The 21,151-nt window shown below is 43.6% G+C and overlaps 1 protein-coding gene across 3 annotated transcripts in view; it reads left to right on the forward strand.

Annotated features, from left to right (window-relative positions):
- Positions 1–21,151, forward strand: part of DAAM1 (dishevelled associated activator of morphogenesis 1) — a 218,840-nt gene that overhangs the window by 71,232 nt on the left and 126,457 nt on the right. For 2 of the 3 annotated variants that reach the window (XM_069733373.1, XM_069733399.1), the window contains exon 2: positions 16,996–17,047. The gene's annotated coding sequence lies outside the window, so the exon portion shown is untranslated. The remainder of the gene's footprint in view (positions 1–16,995; positions 17,048–21,151) is intronic. The other variant, XM_069733382.1, reaches the window with a different exon arrangement.

The raw sequence follows: 21,151 nt of genomic DNA on the forward strand, positions 1-21,151 counted from the left end.
CCACGTAGTATATTGCCCAGTGACGTAGTATACAGCACAGAGCCACGTAGTATATTGCCCAGTGACGTAGTATACAGCACAGAGCCACGTAGTATATTGCACAGCGACGTAGTATATTGTCCAGCCTTGTAGTATACAGCACAGAGCCACGTAGTATATTGCCCAGTGACGTAGTATACAGCAGAGCCACGTAGTATATCGCCCAGTGACGTAGTATACAGCACAGAGCCACGTAGTATATTGCCCAGTGACGTAGTATACAGCACAGAGCCACGTAGTATATTGCCCAGCCACGTAGTATACAGCACAGAGCCACGTAGTATATTGCATAGCGACGTAGTAATTGTCCAGCCTTGTAGTATACAGCACAGAGCCACGTAGTATATTGCCCAGTGACGTAGTATACAGCACAGAGCCACGTAGTATATTGCCCAGTGACGTAGTATATTACAGAGCGACGTATGTCACAGGTTAAAAAAATAAACATACTCGCCTAACGATCCGAGGGCCCCTTGTAGTTGAACATACTCACCATTCTGGTCGCTGCTCCTCAGCATCCCGTTTCTCCGCCTCCTGGGATCCAACGGCGCTGTGCAGATGGGCGCGCGGCTGTCGCCATCTTGCGTTCCCAGGATGCTTTGCGAAATTACCCATATGACTTCTGGGTCTTCTGGGTAATTTCACAAAGCATCGCTGGGAAAGGAAGATGGCGACAGGCGCGAGCGCCTCAGCGGACAACGGAGGGTGAGTATAGCAGGCTTTTTGTTTTTTTACTATTTTTAACATTACTTTTTTTTAACTATTGATGCCGCATAGGCAGCATCAATAGTAAAAGGTTGGGGACACACAGGGTTAATAGCGGCCGTAACGGAAAGCGTTACCCGCGGCATAACGCGGTCCGTTACCGCTGGCATTAACCCTGTGTTAGCGGTGACCGGAGGGGAGTATGGAGCGGGTGCCGGGGACACTGACTGCGGGGAGTAAGCAGCAGAGCGCCGGGGACACTGACTGCGGGGAGTATGGAGCGGAGCGCCGGGGACACTGACTGCGGGGAGTATGGAGCGGAGCGCCGGGGACACTGACTGCGGGGAGTATGGAGCGGAGCGCCGGGGACACTGACTGCGAGGAGTATGGAGTGGAGCGCCAGGGACACTGACTGCGAGGAGTATGGAGCGGAGCGCCCGGGACACTGACTGCGGGGAGTATGGAGCGGAGCGCCGGGGACACTGACTGCGGGGAGTAAGCAGCAGAGCGCCGGGGACACTGTCTGCGAGGAGTATGGAGCGGAGCGCCGGGGACACTGACTGCGGGGAGTATGGAGCGGAGCGCCGGGGACACTGACTGCGGGGAGTATGGAGCGGAGCGCCGGGTTCACTGACTGCGGGGAGTGTGGAGCGGAGCGCCGGGGACACTGACTGCGGGGAGTATGGAGCGGAGCGCCGGGGACACTGACTGCGGGGAATAAGCAGCGGAGCGCCGGGGACACTGACTGCGAGGAGTATGGAGTGGAGCGCCGGGGACACTGACTGCGGGGAGTATGGAGCGGAGCGCCGGGGACACTGACTGCGGGGAGTATGGAGCGGAGTGCCGGGGACACTGACTGCGGGGAGTAAGCAGCGGAGCGCCGGGGACACTGACTGCGAGGAGTATGGAGTGGAGCGCCGGGGACACTGACTGCGGGGAGTATGGAGCGGAGCGCCGGGGACACTGACTGCGGGGAGTATGGAGCGGAGCGCCGGGGACACTGACTGCGGGGAGTATGCAGCGGAGCGCCGGGGACACTGACTGCGGGGAGCGGAGCGCCGGGGACACTGACTGCGGGGAGTATGGAGCGGAGCGCTGGGGACACTGACTGCGGGGAGTAAGCAGCGGAGCGCTGGGGACACTGACTGCGGGGAGTAAGCAGCGGAGCGCCGGGGACACTGACTGCGGGGAGCGGAGCGCCGGGGACACTGACTGCGGTGAGTATGGAGCAGGCGCCGGCTACTGACTGCGGGGAGTATGGAGCGGCCATTTTCTTCCGGACTGTGCCCGTCGCTGATTGGTCGTGGCTGTTTTGCGGCTTGGATTTCCATGATAGACAGAGGCTACGACCAATGAATATCTGCGACAGACAGAAGGACAGACGGAAGTACCCCTTAAACAATTATATAGTAGATATTTTTTTACATTTTTTTTTTCTTTGTTAAATGCACCACAAAGCTTATCTTCCACAACAGAAATGGACATGCTACAGTTAAAGGGGAAAAAAAAGTTCCAAAAAACAATTTTTGTGCCGATTCCGCATGAATAAAAATGTCGACATGTGGATCCATTTTGTTGATACTATAAAATGCTGCTGATTTTAGGTCTGGAAAAGCTGCAGTGTGTGAATTTCGCCTTAAAGAGGTTGACCACAACTTTTTTTTTTTATTGATGGCCCATCATGTGATTAGTGGGGAAACTCATCTTCTCACTGTCAGAACAACACTACTGAAATGAATGGAGCTGTTTTTCTCCGTTGTCTGCTCTTCTCCGGTCACAATATTTTCATGGTCATCTTGTACAATTTCACCGTAGTCTGATCTTTTTCCTTTTTCTGTGTAAGCTATCCTAGGCCACCAGGAAATACAGGAGAGCACCCTGCCTCTTAATACTTGCCCTGGGTCTCCCTTTCACAGCCTTTTGTCTTGCGTTCCCCTTGTAACTTTAGCACTTTTCCGTTGACTTTTTCGGATACTTCTATAAACACTAAACAATGTGTCTGTTCTCGTTTCAACAGGAAAGACGATCCCGACCTTCACTCCCAAGAGAAAATAACAAATGGCTTTAAACAATATAATATTGTCATCAGTGCAGAACACATTATCATATCACGCTACAAATACTCTATTATCTACATTGATGGTTGTCAGTGGGAAACAAGCCGTCAGCTGGGAGGACTGGTGTTTGCCCAAACATTATTGCTTTTATACCACAAGGAAACCAAGTAGAATCTTTAAGTTTCTACTTTTGAAACGTATTGTATCCATTGATTCCAAGGTGTTGTGTGCAGGTTTTACTCGAGTTATTTCTTATGCAGTATGCACCATTCACACTCAAAGCTGCATTTACAACCCTGTTTGCAGCTATAAAGCTGCAGGTTTGTTTGTTTTTACCATCTCCATTATTCTTCAGATCGTTGTAGTGTCTGGTCTATTTTTCTGCGAAAAAAACGCATCGCGGTAAAAACCGCAGCATGTTTATTAATTTTGCGGTATTTTTGCGGATTTCCCACTACAAAATGCATTGGGAAGTGTCCGGAAAAAACCGCGGCAAAAACGCATGCGGTTTTCTTGCGGATTTCTTGCAGAAAATGTCCGGTTTTTCTCAGGAATTTTCTGCAAGAAATCCTGAACGTGTGCACATAGCCTAAGGCCCCCATATAAAACAGAGGAGATTTGGGTGAGGCGGCCTGCCACCCATCTGACGTGTTAGGGCCACCTAAATCTCCTTGTTGCATTTCATTGTCAGATATTTTTGTTGTATCGAGACGAGCTTCCATCAGAGGGGTCTGACAGAGGCTTATTCCTCTCTCCCCATTAAAAGCCTAAGCACATGTCTGATTAATAAGTCTCTGTGTTTCTCTACTTTACTTATAACTGCAACACCTTTACATAAAACTGTGTGAAGAAAGGCTTGTGCACACGACTATATTTTTGGTCCTAGTGCAATCGGACAAGACATCGGATCACACTCTTACTAGTGTTATTCTGTGGGGTGGTGCAGATACCCGATTTATTTTCTCAGACAGACCGAGTCCGTCGGAGGAAAAAAATCACAGCATGCATGATTTGCATTAGCTATATGAATCACACTCGACCATGCAAGTCAGTGAGTCCATAGATAACATCGGATTGCACTCAGATGACATCCGAGTGCACTGCGATTTTCCCAGACTGACAGAATGGAGAAGATGGAGGGCTCGGAGTGTGGGACCTCCGGTTGTGAGACCCTCGCCTACACCTGATATTAGTTGGAGGAGGTGGGGGTGAGGGGGATCCCTGCTTACTCTGACACTGGCCAGTCGGTGCTGAATTTATCAGACTGCGGAGAAGTGGTAACACCCATTTGTCAATCATACATTTCTAGGAGGAATAACAGAGGAACTGAACAATGCAGAGTTCGCACAAAAGATGCTACATGTTTGTGATTTTTTTTTTTTCCTTCTTTCGGGGGTATACACAGATGTCAGGAGAGCAAGCATGCCTTGTTTAAGGGAAATGGATCATTGAGCCTAAACAAGGGGCTGAAAATACAGTTATTCTGTAATGACCTGGTCAGATTTATCGCTTTTTTTGACAGATGAACCTGAAACGTTAGGTTTGTTTTTTTGTTCTCTTCCTGCTTTTCATCAGAGGCAAATTTATCAATGGGTTATGCATAAGGCAAAAGAACAGCCATCTGCTCCAGCTTGTGGCATAGCCATCTGCAGTCCTGTGCAGCCATATATTATGTAATGATCAGATCTATGTCCTAGGTTCAGCTTATAGCAGTGTTTTCCTGTATTAGTCACTGCCCGGCAGATGGAAAACGAACGGATAAGTTTGTGTTTTTAAGCTTCTGACATCCTCAGTCTATTAATGCTCCAGTCCAGCAAATAATAGATGTATAAAAAATGAGAGATCTAAGCAAGCATTACATACAGTGTGTTATTTGTATTGGATTTAAAGGGAATGTCCACTACTTGGACAACCCTTAAATGCATCAGGGCCCTAGGTAAAATCTAAACATGCATATATCATACTCCTCTCCTGGGCTGGCGGCGTTCTATCGGTGTCAACACGGTGTCTGAATTATGTCATGTGAGCCCTGCACCCAATCAAATAGGCTGGAAAAATCAGTCAAGAAATGTACCACCACCCTGTAGGTAATGGAGTGTGTTGCAGTCCTCTCCAAGAATATGTTGTGTATGTAGCAAGGAGAGAAGTATTAAAATATATCACTTTTAATGGATATTAAGATAAAAAAAAAAGAATCTTTCAGGCCTACCTGGGTGGGACCGCAAATATGTGATTTGCATTCATACGGTCACATCCAGACTAGACTATTCGGACACGTCTAGTTGTAATGTGACTGCAAGGATGCGATTTCCATACTTCCGCTCTCCTGACCACTTGCTGCCTATATCCGAGATCCTTGCAGCGCGCAATATGTGTGATGTGGGGATTCACAGGTCTGTAGTCACATAGCGTGACTGCAGACTTGTAGTTTTAGACCCCTTTAAAATAGATCAGAGGGACCATGGTCATTACGACCCCAGCATGCTGAGCGCTGCACTGCCTGGAAAACTTTTTTTTTTCTTTTTTTGAGGCTTCTCATCTTTTAAAAAAAAAAAAAAATGTATGAAATTTAATTCAAACTCTGATGACTTTCAGTTTGCAAATGTATGATTTATGTTCACAACTTAAATGTAAAAAATGAAAAAAAATAAATAAAACAAAACTACACAAGTTTGATCATGCTGACCTGAAGAATCCTATTGCAAAGTAATTTGTACCTCACAATGAATGTCATAAAAAACAAAAAAAACGGTGGCATTGCTGGTTGTTTTTTTTTCACCTAATTTGGATTTAAAAAAAAAAAAAATTCCCCATTTTCAAGTATATTAGATAGTGAAATGAATGGTGTCATTCAATAATAAAACTCCTCCCGCAAAAAAAAAAAATGTATATATATATCTCCCTGATACGGTGGTCAATGGAAAAATTAAAAGAAAAAAGGTTTGGGTTCATGAAAGAACGGTGAAGGCACCAAAAAAAACTCGCCCATCACAAAGGTGTTTAATTGGAGCCAGGTAATATAGGTTCATTGGCCTGTATGATAGTATTCAGTCTCATATGTCTTTTTCGGACGGATCGGTCCCGATTTGTAGTTGGCTTTAGATTTGTGTCTTGTATAACTCCCATCATAGTCCATTGGATGTCGTCGAATTCTCTACTGCCCAAACATGTTCCTTCCAATAAGGAAACAACTAACAGAACTGAATAAACACTGGGACCCGAATGTATCCTGTACACCTGGGTCCAAGAGGAAATGTCTGGCCAAGCAGTCTATAAACCCGGTCTTCTGAGGCTATAAACTTGAAAGTAAATCTCTGCTGTAACTCTGCTGCCTCTTTGGTGTCCGTCATGTACATATTAATATTTGGATGCCGATTGTTTCTTGCGGAGACCTAATTTATTGAGGGATCTGCTGCTGTGGACGCGGCTTGGCGCAGGCCGCCGGTCATAAATCGGAGGATCATGAAGGTATGTTAATCTTGTTGGGAAGTAAATACATGGCTGTTATTGTGGAAATCTAGGTCAGGTGGCCGGTGAAGAAATCATTTGACAATGCCAGCGTTATCACATCACCAGCTGATAATCACATGGACATTTTGCAATCTATTTTTTTCCCCCTTTTTATCTTTACATGATGTATCTCATGATGTAGTCTGTATTGTGCCACTAGTGTGGGTAGCCGGCCATATTTTGTGTTATGGGCAGCAGGTAAATCAACATTAAGATCAGAATGGCTCCCATCATACAGATTCTTGGTGGCAATGTATAATGACTTATTTATTAAGAGCAATCATGCCCTTTCATTGGACAATCTAAACAGCCAATCAGTGGCCCCATCAAGAAGTAAAGCATTTGTCGGGTGGGATAATTTTTATGCATACATAAAAACTATCATTATCGGCAGCACGTGATTGAATATACACAGAAAATGTGCTGCTGATAACATGTGTTCCATATAGGGGCAGAATGGTCATATTCACTATTGTTCTGTCCCCATCCTTCTGTAGACAGGACAGTAGCTGACCGAGAAATTACTATCGGCTATCAACAAGTTGCTAAGCAGCTTGAACTGTCCCGTCCACATGGTCCATCAGATGAATGAGCAATCCTACGAACGGCTCTTATAAATATGCTGGCGATTACTTGACAATGTAGCAAAATCCTCATTCATTGGGTGATCAGAATGTTTACGCCAACATTCGAGAATTTGCTGCCGACAATACGATGCTTCTGTCCGCATACAACTACATGTTACCTATCACTCTGCTAACCGTGTAAACAGGCCAGCAAACAAGCACCAATTTAGTTTGTATGTAGCCGATCGGTGCTCGTTAAAGGACTGAGATCTGCCCATCTAAATGGCGCTAAAGTGTTTGGGCCAGTGGAAAGTTTGTCATGCCAACCAGTTTGGTTTAGAAAAAAAAATAATCGAGGCTTGTGCTCCACCTTTTTTTTTTTTTTATTCATCTTTGACTTTTTGCCCCATTATGTCTGATCTATGAGCCAGACATGACAGCTGATAAGTAAGACTAGGTTCACATCTGTGTTTGTAAATTAGTGATGGTGATGGATCAATACAGTGATGAAAACCAGCAGTTCCTTACTACCCAATTAACCATAATGGGGTCTGCTGGGTTTTTGTGATAGTCTGCCACTTTCCTGGAATAAATTATTTTTATCAGGTATTTTTGGTGGCCATTGTGACGGCTTCGACTAGAGCTTCCAGTGTAGATGTGAACATAGCCTATGGGTTCTGCCCATACTTCTTAGTTAACAGTTGGCCAGCATCTATCCTTCCTCACACCCCTAAACACGTGTATGCTCACCTTGACCGGGTGTTTGTGTTTTCTTTGGGAAGAGCTTATCTGACTATAGAGCAAATGAATTGTACGATCTTGAACCAAATCGCCGTGTCTTCATCTCCACTGGGGAGGCCCAATGCACATTAGATAGATCGCAGATCACGGCTGAAATCCGTTTGTACTGCCAACGGAGAGAAGATATGGTGCAATTGGTCTGATTTCCACCGTAACAGATAGGTTTAATCTACTATTTCTGTGAACTGAATAGTCATTATAGTAATAAACCACCGGTTGGACACGTTGGATTTTTCTTTTTTTTTGGTCAACGATCAGCACTGGCTGCATCATCATTTTTTTTAATATTTTTTTTATTTTAAAAAAGCTATATTTGTCCAATGTAGTCTCCGCTGGGTCATTGAGAAACGTTTGTTCGTACGACCGATAAATTCTTGTTAATGAGTCCGTATTTATCTAATGTGCATGGGGGCCTTTATAGAATCCGCTGCCTTGGTGGACCAAGCCCATTTGTGTACTGCATGGTTGGCTTTTGTTTCAATTACTGAATCTTTTTAATTAACGGCCAAAGTAAACTTTCCTCTTTAACACCGAAGTAGCGATCCCTTTAATTTATTTTCCGGACTCGATGTGTCCAAAATAGACGATATTAACTTGCGTCTGTATCTGAGAGCACGCCCTTGTAAGGCTGTGTGCACACGTTGCGGATTGGTGTGCAGAATTTTCCACACTGTTTTTGCAAAATCCGCAGGTAAACTGCACTGCGGATTTTCCACAGATTTACCGTGGTTTTTGTGCGGATTCCACCTGCGGTTTCACACCTGCAGATTCCTATTGAGGAGCAGGTGTAAACCGCTGCAGAATCCGCACAAAGAAAGACATGCTGCGGAAAATACACCGCTGTGTTTCCGCACTTTTTTTCCCGCAGCATGTGCACTGCTGGTTTTGTCCTCCATAGGTTTACATGGTACTGTACAACGCATGGAAAACTGCTGCAGATCTGCAGTGTCAAATCCGCTGTGAATCCGCAACGTGTGCACATAGTCTGCTGCAAGGCCGTGTCCCGACTTGGGCTTTGGCCCTTACCCGTGTATTTATAGTGTAAACTTCCTCGTCTCACCTTGTTGTTACTGTATTCATGGTTCTAATATGTCTTCATATTTTGTAAACTTTGTGCCAGTAAAAATCGGTGACGATATGACAGAAATGAAGGATTATATCTGAGAACTCGTACTTCATATTTTTCTATTTTGACAACTTTTGTATTATGTTTCTGTTCCAAAGTTGTTCATACCGCAAGTTTACTTTTTGACCATTGACTACTCAGTTCTCAAGTTTACTCTTCGCGGCCGAAAGCTTCACTGATACTGCACATAGAGCCAGGACAGAAGTTGTGTTGTATGGAATTATCATCAGTAATTGAAGTGTTAAAAATGCATTCCTCAACCTGCAGTGGAAGTAGCACTTGGGACAGTCACACAGGACGTCCACAGACACAGGTTACTACAGGCAAAGTGCAGTTACAATCTCTTCCGTGCGCCTGATTAAATAACAGGTTGGTTGATTTCATACCTGTCAGCGGGTAATCGCTGATTGTAAGAGCGAGACATGACATCAGTGGTGCTGCCAGACTTCTCTCCATTAATGGTGAGGATAGTGCCGGGTTCACCCGAAGTCAAGTTACATCTAGTATAGACGATGCCGTCAGTGTGAACAATCCAAAAATAGATGAGGGCAGTGAGAAAATTACCAGTTATCCTCAGTTATAATAAATAATAATAATAATAATCTTTATTTTTATATAATAATCTTTATTTTTATATAGCGCTAACATATTCCGCAGCGCTTTACAGTTTTGCAAACATTATCATCACTGTCCCCACAATCTAGATTCCCTATCAGTATGTCTTTGGAATGTGGGAGGAAACCTGAGTGCCCGGAGGAAACCCACGCAAACACGGAGAGAACATACAAACTCTTTGCAGATGTTGTCCTGGGTGGGATTAGGACCCAGGACCCCAGCGCTGCAAGGCTGCAGTGCTATCCACTGAGCCACCGTGCTGCCCAGTTATCCAGTTTCCCATCAACTTACAGATGTGAACATGTATCCCTCAAATTTTGGGAACGATAATCAATTGAAGCCATGTTTACAAGCGTCAAGTTATTGTTAAATTTATTATTTTTCCATATCATTATAATATTGGAAAAACATACAGTAATCTTTGAATTGCCAATTAGATGTTATAATAGACTGATACTTTCTGTTCTGTGCAGATGACTTTTCCACAGTCTCATTATCATCACAGACAGGATTACAATGACAGATTGAAGCTCTCTGCACACAATCCACCACTCATAATAGATGATATCACAGCTCACCTTCTCCTGTCCAATGACTGATAGCACCTCTCTATACAGTAGATAACACAGGATCCACCATTCACAATAGGTGATATCACAGCTCACCTCCTCCTCCTGTACAATGACTGATAACATCTCTATATACAGTAGGTAACACAGGATCCACCATTCACAATAGATATCACAGCTCACCTCCTCCTGTACAATGGCTAACACCTCTGTATACAGTAGATAACATAAGATCCATATTCACAGTAGATGATATCACAGCTCACCACCTCCTCCTGTACAATGACTGATAACACCTCTATATACAGTAGATAACACAGGATCCACCATTCACAATAGGTGATGTCACAGCTCACCTCCTCCTGTACAATGACTGGTAACACCTCTATATACAGTAGATAACACAGGATCCACCATTCACAATAGGTGATGTCACAGCTCACCTCCTCCTCCTGTACAATGACTGGTAACACCTCTATATACAGTAGATAACACAGGATCCACTATTCACAATAGGTGATTTCATATGTCCAGAATAGTCATTACTTCCTGTATTGAAATCCCATTTTCTATGAAATGGAAGAGTACTTTTTTAAGATTAGTTAGCTATATGTTAAATTTCTAGGTATATTCTCAGAAGTATCGTTTCTCCTTGCGGAGAGTGAGATAATAAGCATGTCGAGGTGAGGAGACTTAAGGCACCGTCACACTAAGCGACGCTGCAGCGATACCGACAACGATCCGGATCGCTGCAGCGTCGCTGTTTGGTCGCTGGAGAGCTGTCACACAGACCGCTCTCCAGCGACCAACGATGCCGGTAACCAGGGTAAACATCGGGTAACTAAGCGCAGGGCCGCGCTTAGTAACCCGATGTTTACCCTGGTTACCATCCTAAAAGTAAAAAAAACAAACACTACATACTTACCTAACGCTGTCTGTCCTCCAGCGCTGTGCTCTGCACTCCTCCTGTACTGGCTGTGTGAGCACAGCGGCCGGAAAGCAGAGCGGTGACGTCACCGCTCTGCTTTCCGGCTGACCGACGCTCACAGCCAGTACAGGAGGAGTGCAGAGCACAGCGCTGGAGGACAGACAGCGGTAGGTAAGTATGTACTGTTTGTTTTTTTTACTTTTAGGATGGTAACCAGGGTAAACATCGGGTTACTAAGCGCGGCCCTGCGCTTAGTTACCCGATGTTTACCCTGGTTACCAGTGAAGACATCGCTGAATCGGTGTCACACACGCCGATTCAGCGATGTCTGCGGGGAGTCCAGCGACCAAATAAAGTTCTGGACTTTCTTCCCCGACCAGCGACAGCACAGCAGGGGCCTGATCGCTGCTGCCTGTAACACTGGACGATATCGCTAGCGAGGACGCTGCAACGTCACGGATCGCTAGCGATATCGTCTAGTGTGACGGTACCTTTAAAGCCGCAATGCTCCTCTGGGAAATATGCAAATTATCTCTTCAGAGAGGAAGAGGACTAGAACTCTAGTGCCACCTATTGGAAGTAGCAAACGATACTTCTTGGATCCCGGTCAGACGCCTCTCAATCAGCCAAACCAGATCTCCACTTTGCACTGATGAGGGGCAGTACCCCGAAACACAGTGTCTGCAAATTGAGATTCTGGTTTGGCTATTATCATAAGTCATGTGACAAGGCTCGCTAGAGGGTCGACATTGACTGTTAGGATTGCTGCTTCCAATAGGTGGCACTAGAGTTCTAGTCTCTTCCTCTCTGAAGAGACAATTTGCATAGGTATATTCTCTAAAGTTGTGCTTACGGTAATCAGATCACTAAACTTTACAACAGTGAAGGTTGTTAAATTTGTATCTCTTTTTTTATAATTTTTTTTTTATAAACTTTGCGTATCAAGATTCATGCGGTGAATTGATTGTCTGGAACAGCAAAGGATTGTGTTGTCAGTAGTGTCTAATAAATGAAGGCCTGAGGCTTTCACGAGAAGCCATCTTGTGCCCAGTGGTTAGTCTGTTGACTCGTGTACGTTTTTTATGATATTTATAGGCTGTATTATTGCTACTAATCAATGCACGCGACATTTGCTGTTTAATTTTCAGTTGCTGTATACAGGTTTGACGGCTGATAACTTGAGACTTGTAGTCCGTGACCTTTCTGAGGTGTTTGCAGATAACACTGTGAGTCGACTGTCAGAACATTTTCTCGTCAGAGAGTCCTTGTGGTGTCTGGCAGACAAGATGGAACTAGTAAAATCCGTGCGGGTCTCAAATCTCTCTGCTTTTCAATCAGAGCATTACAAGGCCTTCATTCCTGCTATGTCTGCTCTCAATTCTCTGGTTTAACACCTTTTTATTTTGCTTTATTTCTTAATACCCCCACCAGCATATACCGCAGCGCTGTACAGAGTTTGGCCCTGTGTTTAATAGCGCTCACAATCCCGATCAGAAACACAGGACATTATTATAGGAAGCTAATGACCCTATCTGGGGTGCGTATGCTCATGCCAAAAGGCAGGCTTACACAGATGGATCTCTGCTCATAATGAGCCTCGATCAACTTGATTGGCTCTTGTTTAAGGCTCCTTGACCATACCCTTGCTAAAATTGCTTGTAAAAACACTTTGCAATTAACGTCTTATTAAAAATCCTCTGTTCTCCAAAATGGAGGGAATTTAAAATTTATCGTTTACTCCTTATTTTCTGGAATACCGGCCACCTCTGCAGTCTGTTAGCAGTGGCCTGTTTCATAGGCAAGGAGCGTGCACTTACAAGCTTTTTGCCAAAGAGCCTGTAAGTGCTGTTTTTGAAACTTACCGGATCCAGACAACCTCAGTGCTGTTTAAACTTACTGGATCCAGACAACCTCAGTGCCCCTCTGGCACAGAGGTAGCGTTACCTCTGCTCACAGCTTGGGAGAGTGCACTGTTTATGCCAGCAGCTCATGGCAGAGCGCACTGTTCATGCCAGCGGCTCATGGCAGAGTGTACTGTTCATGCCAGCGGCTTATGGCAGAGCGCACTGTTCATGCCAGAGGCTTATGGCAGAGCGCACTTTTCATGCGAGCGGCTCATGGCAGAGCGCATTGTTCATTCCAACAGCTCATGGCAGAGCACACTGTTCACGCCAGAGCGCACTGTTCATGCCAGCGGCTCATGGCAGAGCCCTCTGTTCATGCCAGCGGCTCATGGCAGAGCCCTCTGTTCATGCCAGCGGCTCATGGCAGAGCCCTCTGTTCATGCCAGCGGCTCATGGCAGAGCGCAATGTTCATGCCAGCGGCTCATGGCAGAGCGCACTGTTCATGCCAGCGGCTCATGGCAGAGCGCACTGTTCATGCCAGCTGCTCATGGCAGAGCACACTGTTCATGCCAGCGGCTCATGGCAGAGCGCACTGTTCATGCCAGCGGCTCATGGCAGAGCGCACTGTTCATGCCAGTTGCTCATGGCAGAGCACACTGTTCATGCCAGCGGCTCATGGCAGAGCGCACTGTTCATGTGAGCGGCACAGCCATGCCTCTGATCCAAACTGAATCATCAGGAGTTCCACCACCTACACCCCAAAACCCTGGCAATCTGGAAGATTGGAGAGGGTGCGCTTCTGAAGGTAGAAAAACGCAACCACCTTTTTAGTCAAATTGATCAGGCCCCCCAAACATTTTACATATGTCTGCAGAAAATCCACTCTTTACACAAGGGGGTGTGCTGCCACAATGATTATTTTTTAGGATGTGTTCAGACAATCGTGCTTTTAAAACGGATGGCACGGGGATCCATGTTAGTGAATGGGCTACATCAGATGTGCATTTTTCTACACAGTCCATGTCGGTGTGAATAACGGTAGCGTTCTCTAGTCTTTTCCATTTATCAGATGGAACTTGCCCAAAGAACCTACTGATTCGCAAAAAGAAAAAACGGATACTGCCTGTACAGCATCCATCTTTAGTGATGGTAAAAAATGGATAGTATATTGATGTCAAAAATGGTCTTACGGAATGACAAGGACTTATGGATGACCTACAGAAATAGCATAAAGGGAAATTCATAACACCATAAGACAATTTCTCATACAGTTACCTATACATAGCTTTAGGCTGCATAAAAGAAGCGTTCATTTGTTGGCTTACTGCCATGGGCAGCCTAATAATGGTCCGTGTTACTGAACATAAAGTCCTTAAAGATGGTCTTGGTCAGATTTAGGAGGATTGTCGACTATTTTTTATATTAGATAAGTCTTTACTATTAGATCATTGAGAGTCCGACACCCGAATCCCCTCACCAATCCACTGTTACCGTTTCCGGCAGCGGCCGTATGTAGATAGCGACCACAGCTTGGGCACTGCTTAGTGGCCACTCGTGGGTACTGCAGCTCAGCTCCCGTTCATTTGTATGTAGGTGATCTCCACTTACCGCTATTAAAATAGTTACATCCATTCTCTGCCAGTGCTGCTAAATGCTGATTGGTTGGAGTGTCGCACCCCCACCAACCTTACATTGATGACTTATCCTAAGGGTTGGTCGAAAGTATCCGTGTAGTGGAAAACCCATTTAAATCCAGGACCCCAATACTGACCATTAAAGCAGTGAGCTGCCCATTTTTGAGCATTCACTTCTGAGCATGAAATAAGTTTACCTGCCTTGAATTTTACAAAAATTGGAACTTTCCACTGCTTTATCCACCCAGGGTAGGGTGACGTCTGCAACGACGACCGTGTGTGCTGAAACAATGTGTGCTATGCCGAATGTCAATTTTGCACATTACAAATATTTGTCATCTATGCGGGGGAACTGGTCATTCTTGTCTACTAGACTATACCAAATAGATTAGTCACATTTGCTATAGAGGGATATTATAGGGGTCAATTGTATGTTATTTTTCTTTTTTTTTCTGTTTTCGGGTAGATGAGGTTCTGTGCTGGTTGACGCTGACTCTATGGTGCTATATGTTGGTTTTCTAGTATATTTCAAAGTTCAATTTATCCCTTTTGTGCTAGAAAAGAGAAGTTGTTGACTGTGGTTGTTCTGCCGGCAATGTAAAGGGAAGTTTAGTATTGGGAGCCGGTCAGTCCGCACAATGTGTCACCGGATTTACATAAATGATGTATTACCGTATATACGTAGAAGCTAGGTGGAAAATCCTGTACTGGAACCCAATTATTTGGGTTAGTTTTGAAAGATGTATAAAATATGTTCTTTAAAAAAAAAAAAATTATAAACATTTAGACATCAATTCATACCAGAGAATTGCAAATAGGTTTGGGTATACACAATGGTTTCTTTGTTCTTTTGCTATAATTTTCTGAAATTTTGTTAAAAAAATGTTGCCTCCATTTTCAGACCTTGCTAACCACACAGTTTCACAAATTGGGCAGATTTCTTCATGTATTTCTAACAGTTTTCTGGTGTTAAATGAATATTGCCATCTTAGTAAGTGAGGAAACCAGAGGGCAGTGGCTCTAAGACAGGGGTTAAATTATCCCACTTCACTGATATAGCAAATTAAACCGAAAAGGAGAAAATTCAGAATGCAAAAAATCACAGTAAAATATACATTTTTTATTGAATCGCATTTAAAAATATATATACCGGTAGATACAAAAAATTCCAAAAATACACAGACGTGGGAAACATGAAATTGGGTAAGCCAAAAAGGTGTATATACAGGTATATTGCACATATGTATAGAGGATGACAACGTAACACTGCGGAATCGGATACAAAATACATGTGCAGAAAAGATAGTGTTAAATAAACTGATATTATAAACCAGGGAGGAAAAGAAAGAGTCCCTGTGGACAAAATCAATAATGCCCTGATAGTAAAGGATTCCACACTATGCCCAGAAGAGCAGCAAAAGAGTGCACAGGCTCAACCACTGTCCACCCCGACGCGCGTTTCGCAACAGCTTAGTCTGGGGCCATTTTAGTAAGTGATGGCATGCCTTAAAAGATATGCTATCATTTAACAATCGTTAGGGGGAGTTCTCATATGCTCACTGCTTTTAAATAAAATGGTTGCAGTTCTGTTACAGCGCTTCATCTCATTCATTTGAACTGTAGCCTGCTCGTTCATTTGGATGGAGTGGTTCTGGATCACGTGGTTGGGAACACTCCAGTGCAGATTAAACTGTTAAAAGGACTTGGCGCTAAAGTATTGCTGCAACCTCTTCTTTCTCAGGGGAACCCAGAGATCAGCCTACACTATCATTGTGTTGACATATCCTGTTGACTTATCACTTACTCAGATTGGAATACCCCTTTAATATAGTGGGGACGAAAAGCATTGTCAACATATTAATAAAGCCCCTTCTCCTCTGCGAGATGGGAAAAACTTCAGATTTGCATCAAGTCCAAGTCTAAATATTGTTGACGGTGGCAGATTTATCTAAAAGTAGTTCCCTAATATTTGTCACCCCAAAAGTTCTCAGGGGTGCACAATTTTTTTTTTTATCTGTACCTAAATCCAGCCAAATAACATTTTTGTTTCCAGTCTTTAGCTGCAACATTCTAGCCTAAACTGATGATGCGGTTACAAATTGTAATTGTGTTGTCTTAGAGATTGTGAAAATGTGGAGGCACAAAGCATATTCGGACTGTTCAGAACTTTTCGCTATACGATTCTGGACAACCCTTTTAAGACTTATTGAAAAATACATATTCTGTTCTTGTTAAAAGCGTCACTTGCCATGAATACCTAAAATTATTACCTGGTGTAAATGCCCCTTTTCTCCTGAATCTGGCATTTTCCTTTTGTTCCCGAACCACCCTTTTTGGCGTTTTGAAGACAACTGGGTGTGGTCATCAAAGAAGACCCCCATTAACCACTTGTGGACCTCACCCAGTTGGCGACAAGACTAGATTTATATACAGGGATGAGAGCCATATCTCAGGAGCAGAGAGGCGCAGGAACATAAGTGAAACCATGTTAGATTCGAGAGAACAGTGGCATTTACACCAGATGAAAATACAATTTTATATCTTAGATGCATCTAAGTTACTATGGGGCCAATGTAAATACTGTATTTCTTTCCTTTCAGACACCCATGTGAACCTTGTCACTAAACTGTGAAAAGTAGGAAGACTTGGTGGGTAAGTGAACAACCCCGAGTTGTCTAGTAACACTTTCCTGGTCCTTTCATCCAGAATGTCATGGCTGGAAGCAGACGCTATTGTAGCTGTGTATTATGCACTTCATCCCCTTAGCTTATTATTATGGCAGCTAATGAGAAGAAATGTGCTAAACCTTAGACAAAGCTCGCTTACATAGAGCCGGGATATGAAAATTCCCATGTATTGGCACAGTCTAAAACTCCCTAACAATAGTTACACAGTGCAAGGAAAGCTATTGTTCAGAGTAGTCAGCCACTTGTGTGAAAAGGTGACTGCAAAGTCTTTAATTGTCATTTTTAGCGGAGAAGTGAAAATCGCTCATACTGTCTGAGCTCTTGCCTGCTGCAGTGTCAGTGGGCTCAGGGCCGAGGATCTTCGGTAATTCAGCCAGCGCTCAAAAGTGAGCGCTGTCAACATAAAGAGAGATGTAAAGGATGAGGGGGCAGAACCGTGCATGGTATATAAAATGGAATTAAAGAAATCTGTTATTACTGGTATGATTTTTATAGGGGCTTAGACCTCTCTATGAATGTATAAGTGGTTTGATTTGAGTTTTGGGGGTGGCGGACTTACTTTTAAGGAGTAGCTGTCACTTCTCCTGACGTTTCTGCATTTGCAGATACATATATTCTCCATAAAATAACAAATTGCCTGCTTTTTCCTCTGCAATTGGAAAGAAGATGAAGATATTGACAACTGAGTGTTACGATTCCCATTGCTGAAGGGTTATATCCCTACACAGTCCAATCTTGTACCTTGTCTTTTGTTAATAATCAGCCTTCTGCCCGGTCTCAAGCGGCTTGATGGATTAACGTTCTCTAGTCATGAGCAGAAGTGCTCGTTACTCGAATTTGCATTGAGTGCTTGGGTATTCTCCAAGTATTGCAGGTGCGCAAGTGATATGTTCGGCCACATTTTTGGCATCTGTTAGATAGCCAGAAAACATGCGGAGATTGCCTAGCAAATATTGGCAATCCCAAGCTGCGAAACATGCACGGGGACTAGAACATGTCACTCGAGCACCCGCAATACAAAGCGAATACCCGAGAACCCTAAGCAAACTCAAGTAATGAGCACTTGTGCTCATCACTAACGCTCTGTAGGAAGGTAGACCTTGTGCAAACCTAGATAGGCCCACCAGGGTCTTCTCCACCGTTATCTTAATAGTATCAAGTCATGGGGTTGCCGGTCTTCCTCTTCACCTTGTTCCATCCATTCTTCCGACTATGATGTCCTTCTTCAATGATTGCGCTCTTCGTATGATGTGTCCAAAGTAGGCAAGTCGTAGCTTGGTAATCCATGCTTCGAGTGACGACAGACTATAGAAACACCGGGAATGCCATATCTAATTGGCAATTTTTTCGTACGTTTCCAGGTGATATAAGAGAGGAATAGTGCAATTCGGGAGACCTAAGCAAATGTTATTTTGTAGGGGGATGCAAGTGTTTCTTACGACAGTCGAGCTGTTGGAAAAGATTAATTGTTTTCATTAGTAGATTAATCCGTGTTGATACCCGGACCCTCTGAAGTTTGATTCTCCCCAAGGGTTAAACGTCGGGGGTATTTATCAGCTCTCTGGTGGTTGCTTGATAAATCTTTTCCTGTGCTGATGCAGACCACTGCTGGGACCCCCCCTATGTTGCTGTGGATCGCTGATGAAATGTCGTGTCTGGTTAGCATTTCAGGTTTGCATGTTAAAGGCTCGCTCCCCTTTTGAAGTTTACGTTGACCCAGGCATGCTTTTCATTGTATCCACTGTAACGTTCACCCTGTTTGAAGAGCTCCTGTTGTAAAAATAAATGACCCCTTCACACACTACATGTTTTTCCATAGGGAACCTCAAAAAGAAAATGAATTAGCTTAGGCCCCGATCCTCTCCCTCCGAGTCCTCTGCGCTCTTATGATTATGGGTAATGGAGCTATTACACAAGGTTTCATTTTCTTTTACTATTTTCTCCAGTAGTTTCCTTGGGGCTGAGTTCACACGTTTTTTCCATTCTGCTTGTCTTTTCCTGTTTTTACGTAAAGACCAAAACTGATGTGAATTTATAACTAATGCAAACAGTAGCAGCGAGATCTCATTGATTGGTAATGGGTCTGTCTGGCTTCCGATCTGCGTCCGTTTTTCTTTCTTCCTACAATTCGCAGAGCTGACACAGAGATCCAGTAATAAAGGGGCGCCTCTGCTTCTGTTTGCGTCCATTATAATGCAAATCCATTTTTCCCATTATTCAATTTGTCTGTTCCCCAAAACGGAATGGAAGTGTGAATGCGATTGCCACGATTAAGGATGCTTGTTTGAATCTGGATCTACCGTAGTTAGTTTTTTTTTTTTTCTACATTTTTTTCACTTACATTATAAAGTTTTATTGATATCAGTAACAAGCATTATTTTAACCCTTTGGGGCTGGAGCAATCTTTATGGATTAACAAGTGTGAATATAGCCTTATGTATATCAAGTTTGAAACCCTACGCTAAAATGTTCAGGCACAATCAAAGATTCTGTAATTTGTGCAGAAAAAAAATTGCTGCGGATTTTGCGGTAAATTCCGGGGCAAAATGTAAAATTTGTGTGGGTCCATCCTGCATGTTAAAGGAGATCTGAATGACAGGCTTCATGAGTCTCATAGACCATCTGCAACATTGCATCCGTGTACATTTTACTCTGATACGTTGCGGCGTTTAGGACAAATCATAGTTTATAAAGCCAACCAAAGACTATGCCACTAGACCAAAGTATTCTTCTGGCCACATTCTGACTAAACGTGTCCGACCTCGCTCAATTCACTTGTATTGAGTGAGTCCGCACATGTCTAGTTGGCACGTGACTGCAAATTGCATACATGCTCCCGGCGCTGTAGAATCCTGACTGCCTGCTGTGCATATTCACAGGTCTGCAGTCACATTGTGCCTGCAGACTTGTCCCCTACAGTCAGGCAGCCCCATTAATTTATTTGTGCATTTTTTCCTGCAGAATTTGGATGATATTCCTAAAATTCTCATCCACTTTGCTCCTACTGTAATACCCTACAGATTTTCTATCCACAGATCTGAAGTGAAAATTATCTGAGTGTCTTCTGCTTATAAGCAAAAAAATATTTTCTATCTAGACCTGCCACTAGAGGGCGCTGCAGAATTTGAATATTACATACAATTTGAAGTATGCTCCTAAGCTCCCCCTAGTGGTTGCGACAGAAAGTAGAAAAATTAAAAACGCAGGATATAGATAGAAGTTATAAGGATTCAGCACAGATTGTTGGACCTAAAAGTAATAAAGTGTGAAAAAGTGGATGCTCAATTCAAAACTTTTTATACATGTTTCCATTAAGGACCATCCTGCGGAATAGGGGAAACCATATGTGCTGCTGCTTTGATACATGCATCAGATGGACATCCTGTCTGGGAATTCTGTGGTTCTGTTTTAGTTTTTTTGTTTCATTCGATAAGTGGACATTACTGCAGACTTTCTAGGAATTCAGATTACAGATGCATCAGGATTAGGCGGATTACTGAGACTAGACATACATAGCAGTTTTTATAGCACTTGGCACTTAAAAAGCAGCAATGATTGGCAATTATATGCTGCGTAAAGCCGGTGTCACTTGGGCGTTGCGCTTTCTTTATATCAGCGGGGTTGCAGTACACCTTTTCTTTGCATCATTTTTCTATTCTGCTTGTATTCTAATAATGTAGCTGTTCTCGCACAGGGGAGTTACTGGGATGGAGAGATATAATATAGGTAGGTTACTATGGTAACCAGCACCACCGCTCGCTTTCTACCGTTGCGACCTTTTTAATTCCTCACCATAAAGAACCTGTCAACAGGTCACATGTGACCAGTCTTTGTTCTTACTTTATTCCTCGCTGCTGTTCCCTTGAGTATTTTTTTTCTTTTTAGAAAGACCATAAAAACTAGCACAAACTATATAAAAAAATGAATTTTATATTTATATAGCGCTAACATATTCTGCAGCACTTTTCTCTCTCTCTCTAGATATATATATATAAACAATGCGTTAGAATCGGGCCACCATCTAGTGTGTGTGTATATGTGTATATATGTATATGTATATGTATATATA

This window comes from Ranitomeya imitator, chromosome 1 (genome assembly GCF_032444005.1).
Source record: "Ranitomeya imitator isolate aRanImi1 chromosome 1, aRanImi1.pri, whole genome shotgun sequence".
Classification (NCBI taxonomy): Eukaryota; Metazoa; Chordata; class Amphibia; order Anura; family Dendrobatidae; genus Ranitomeya; species Ranitomeya imitator.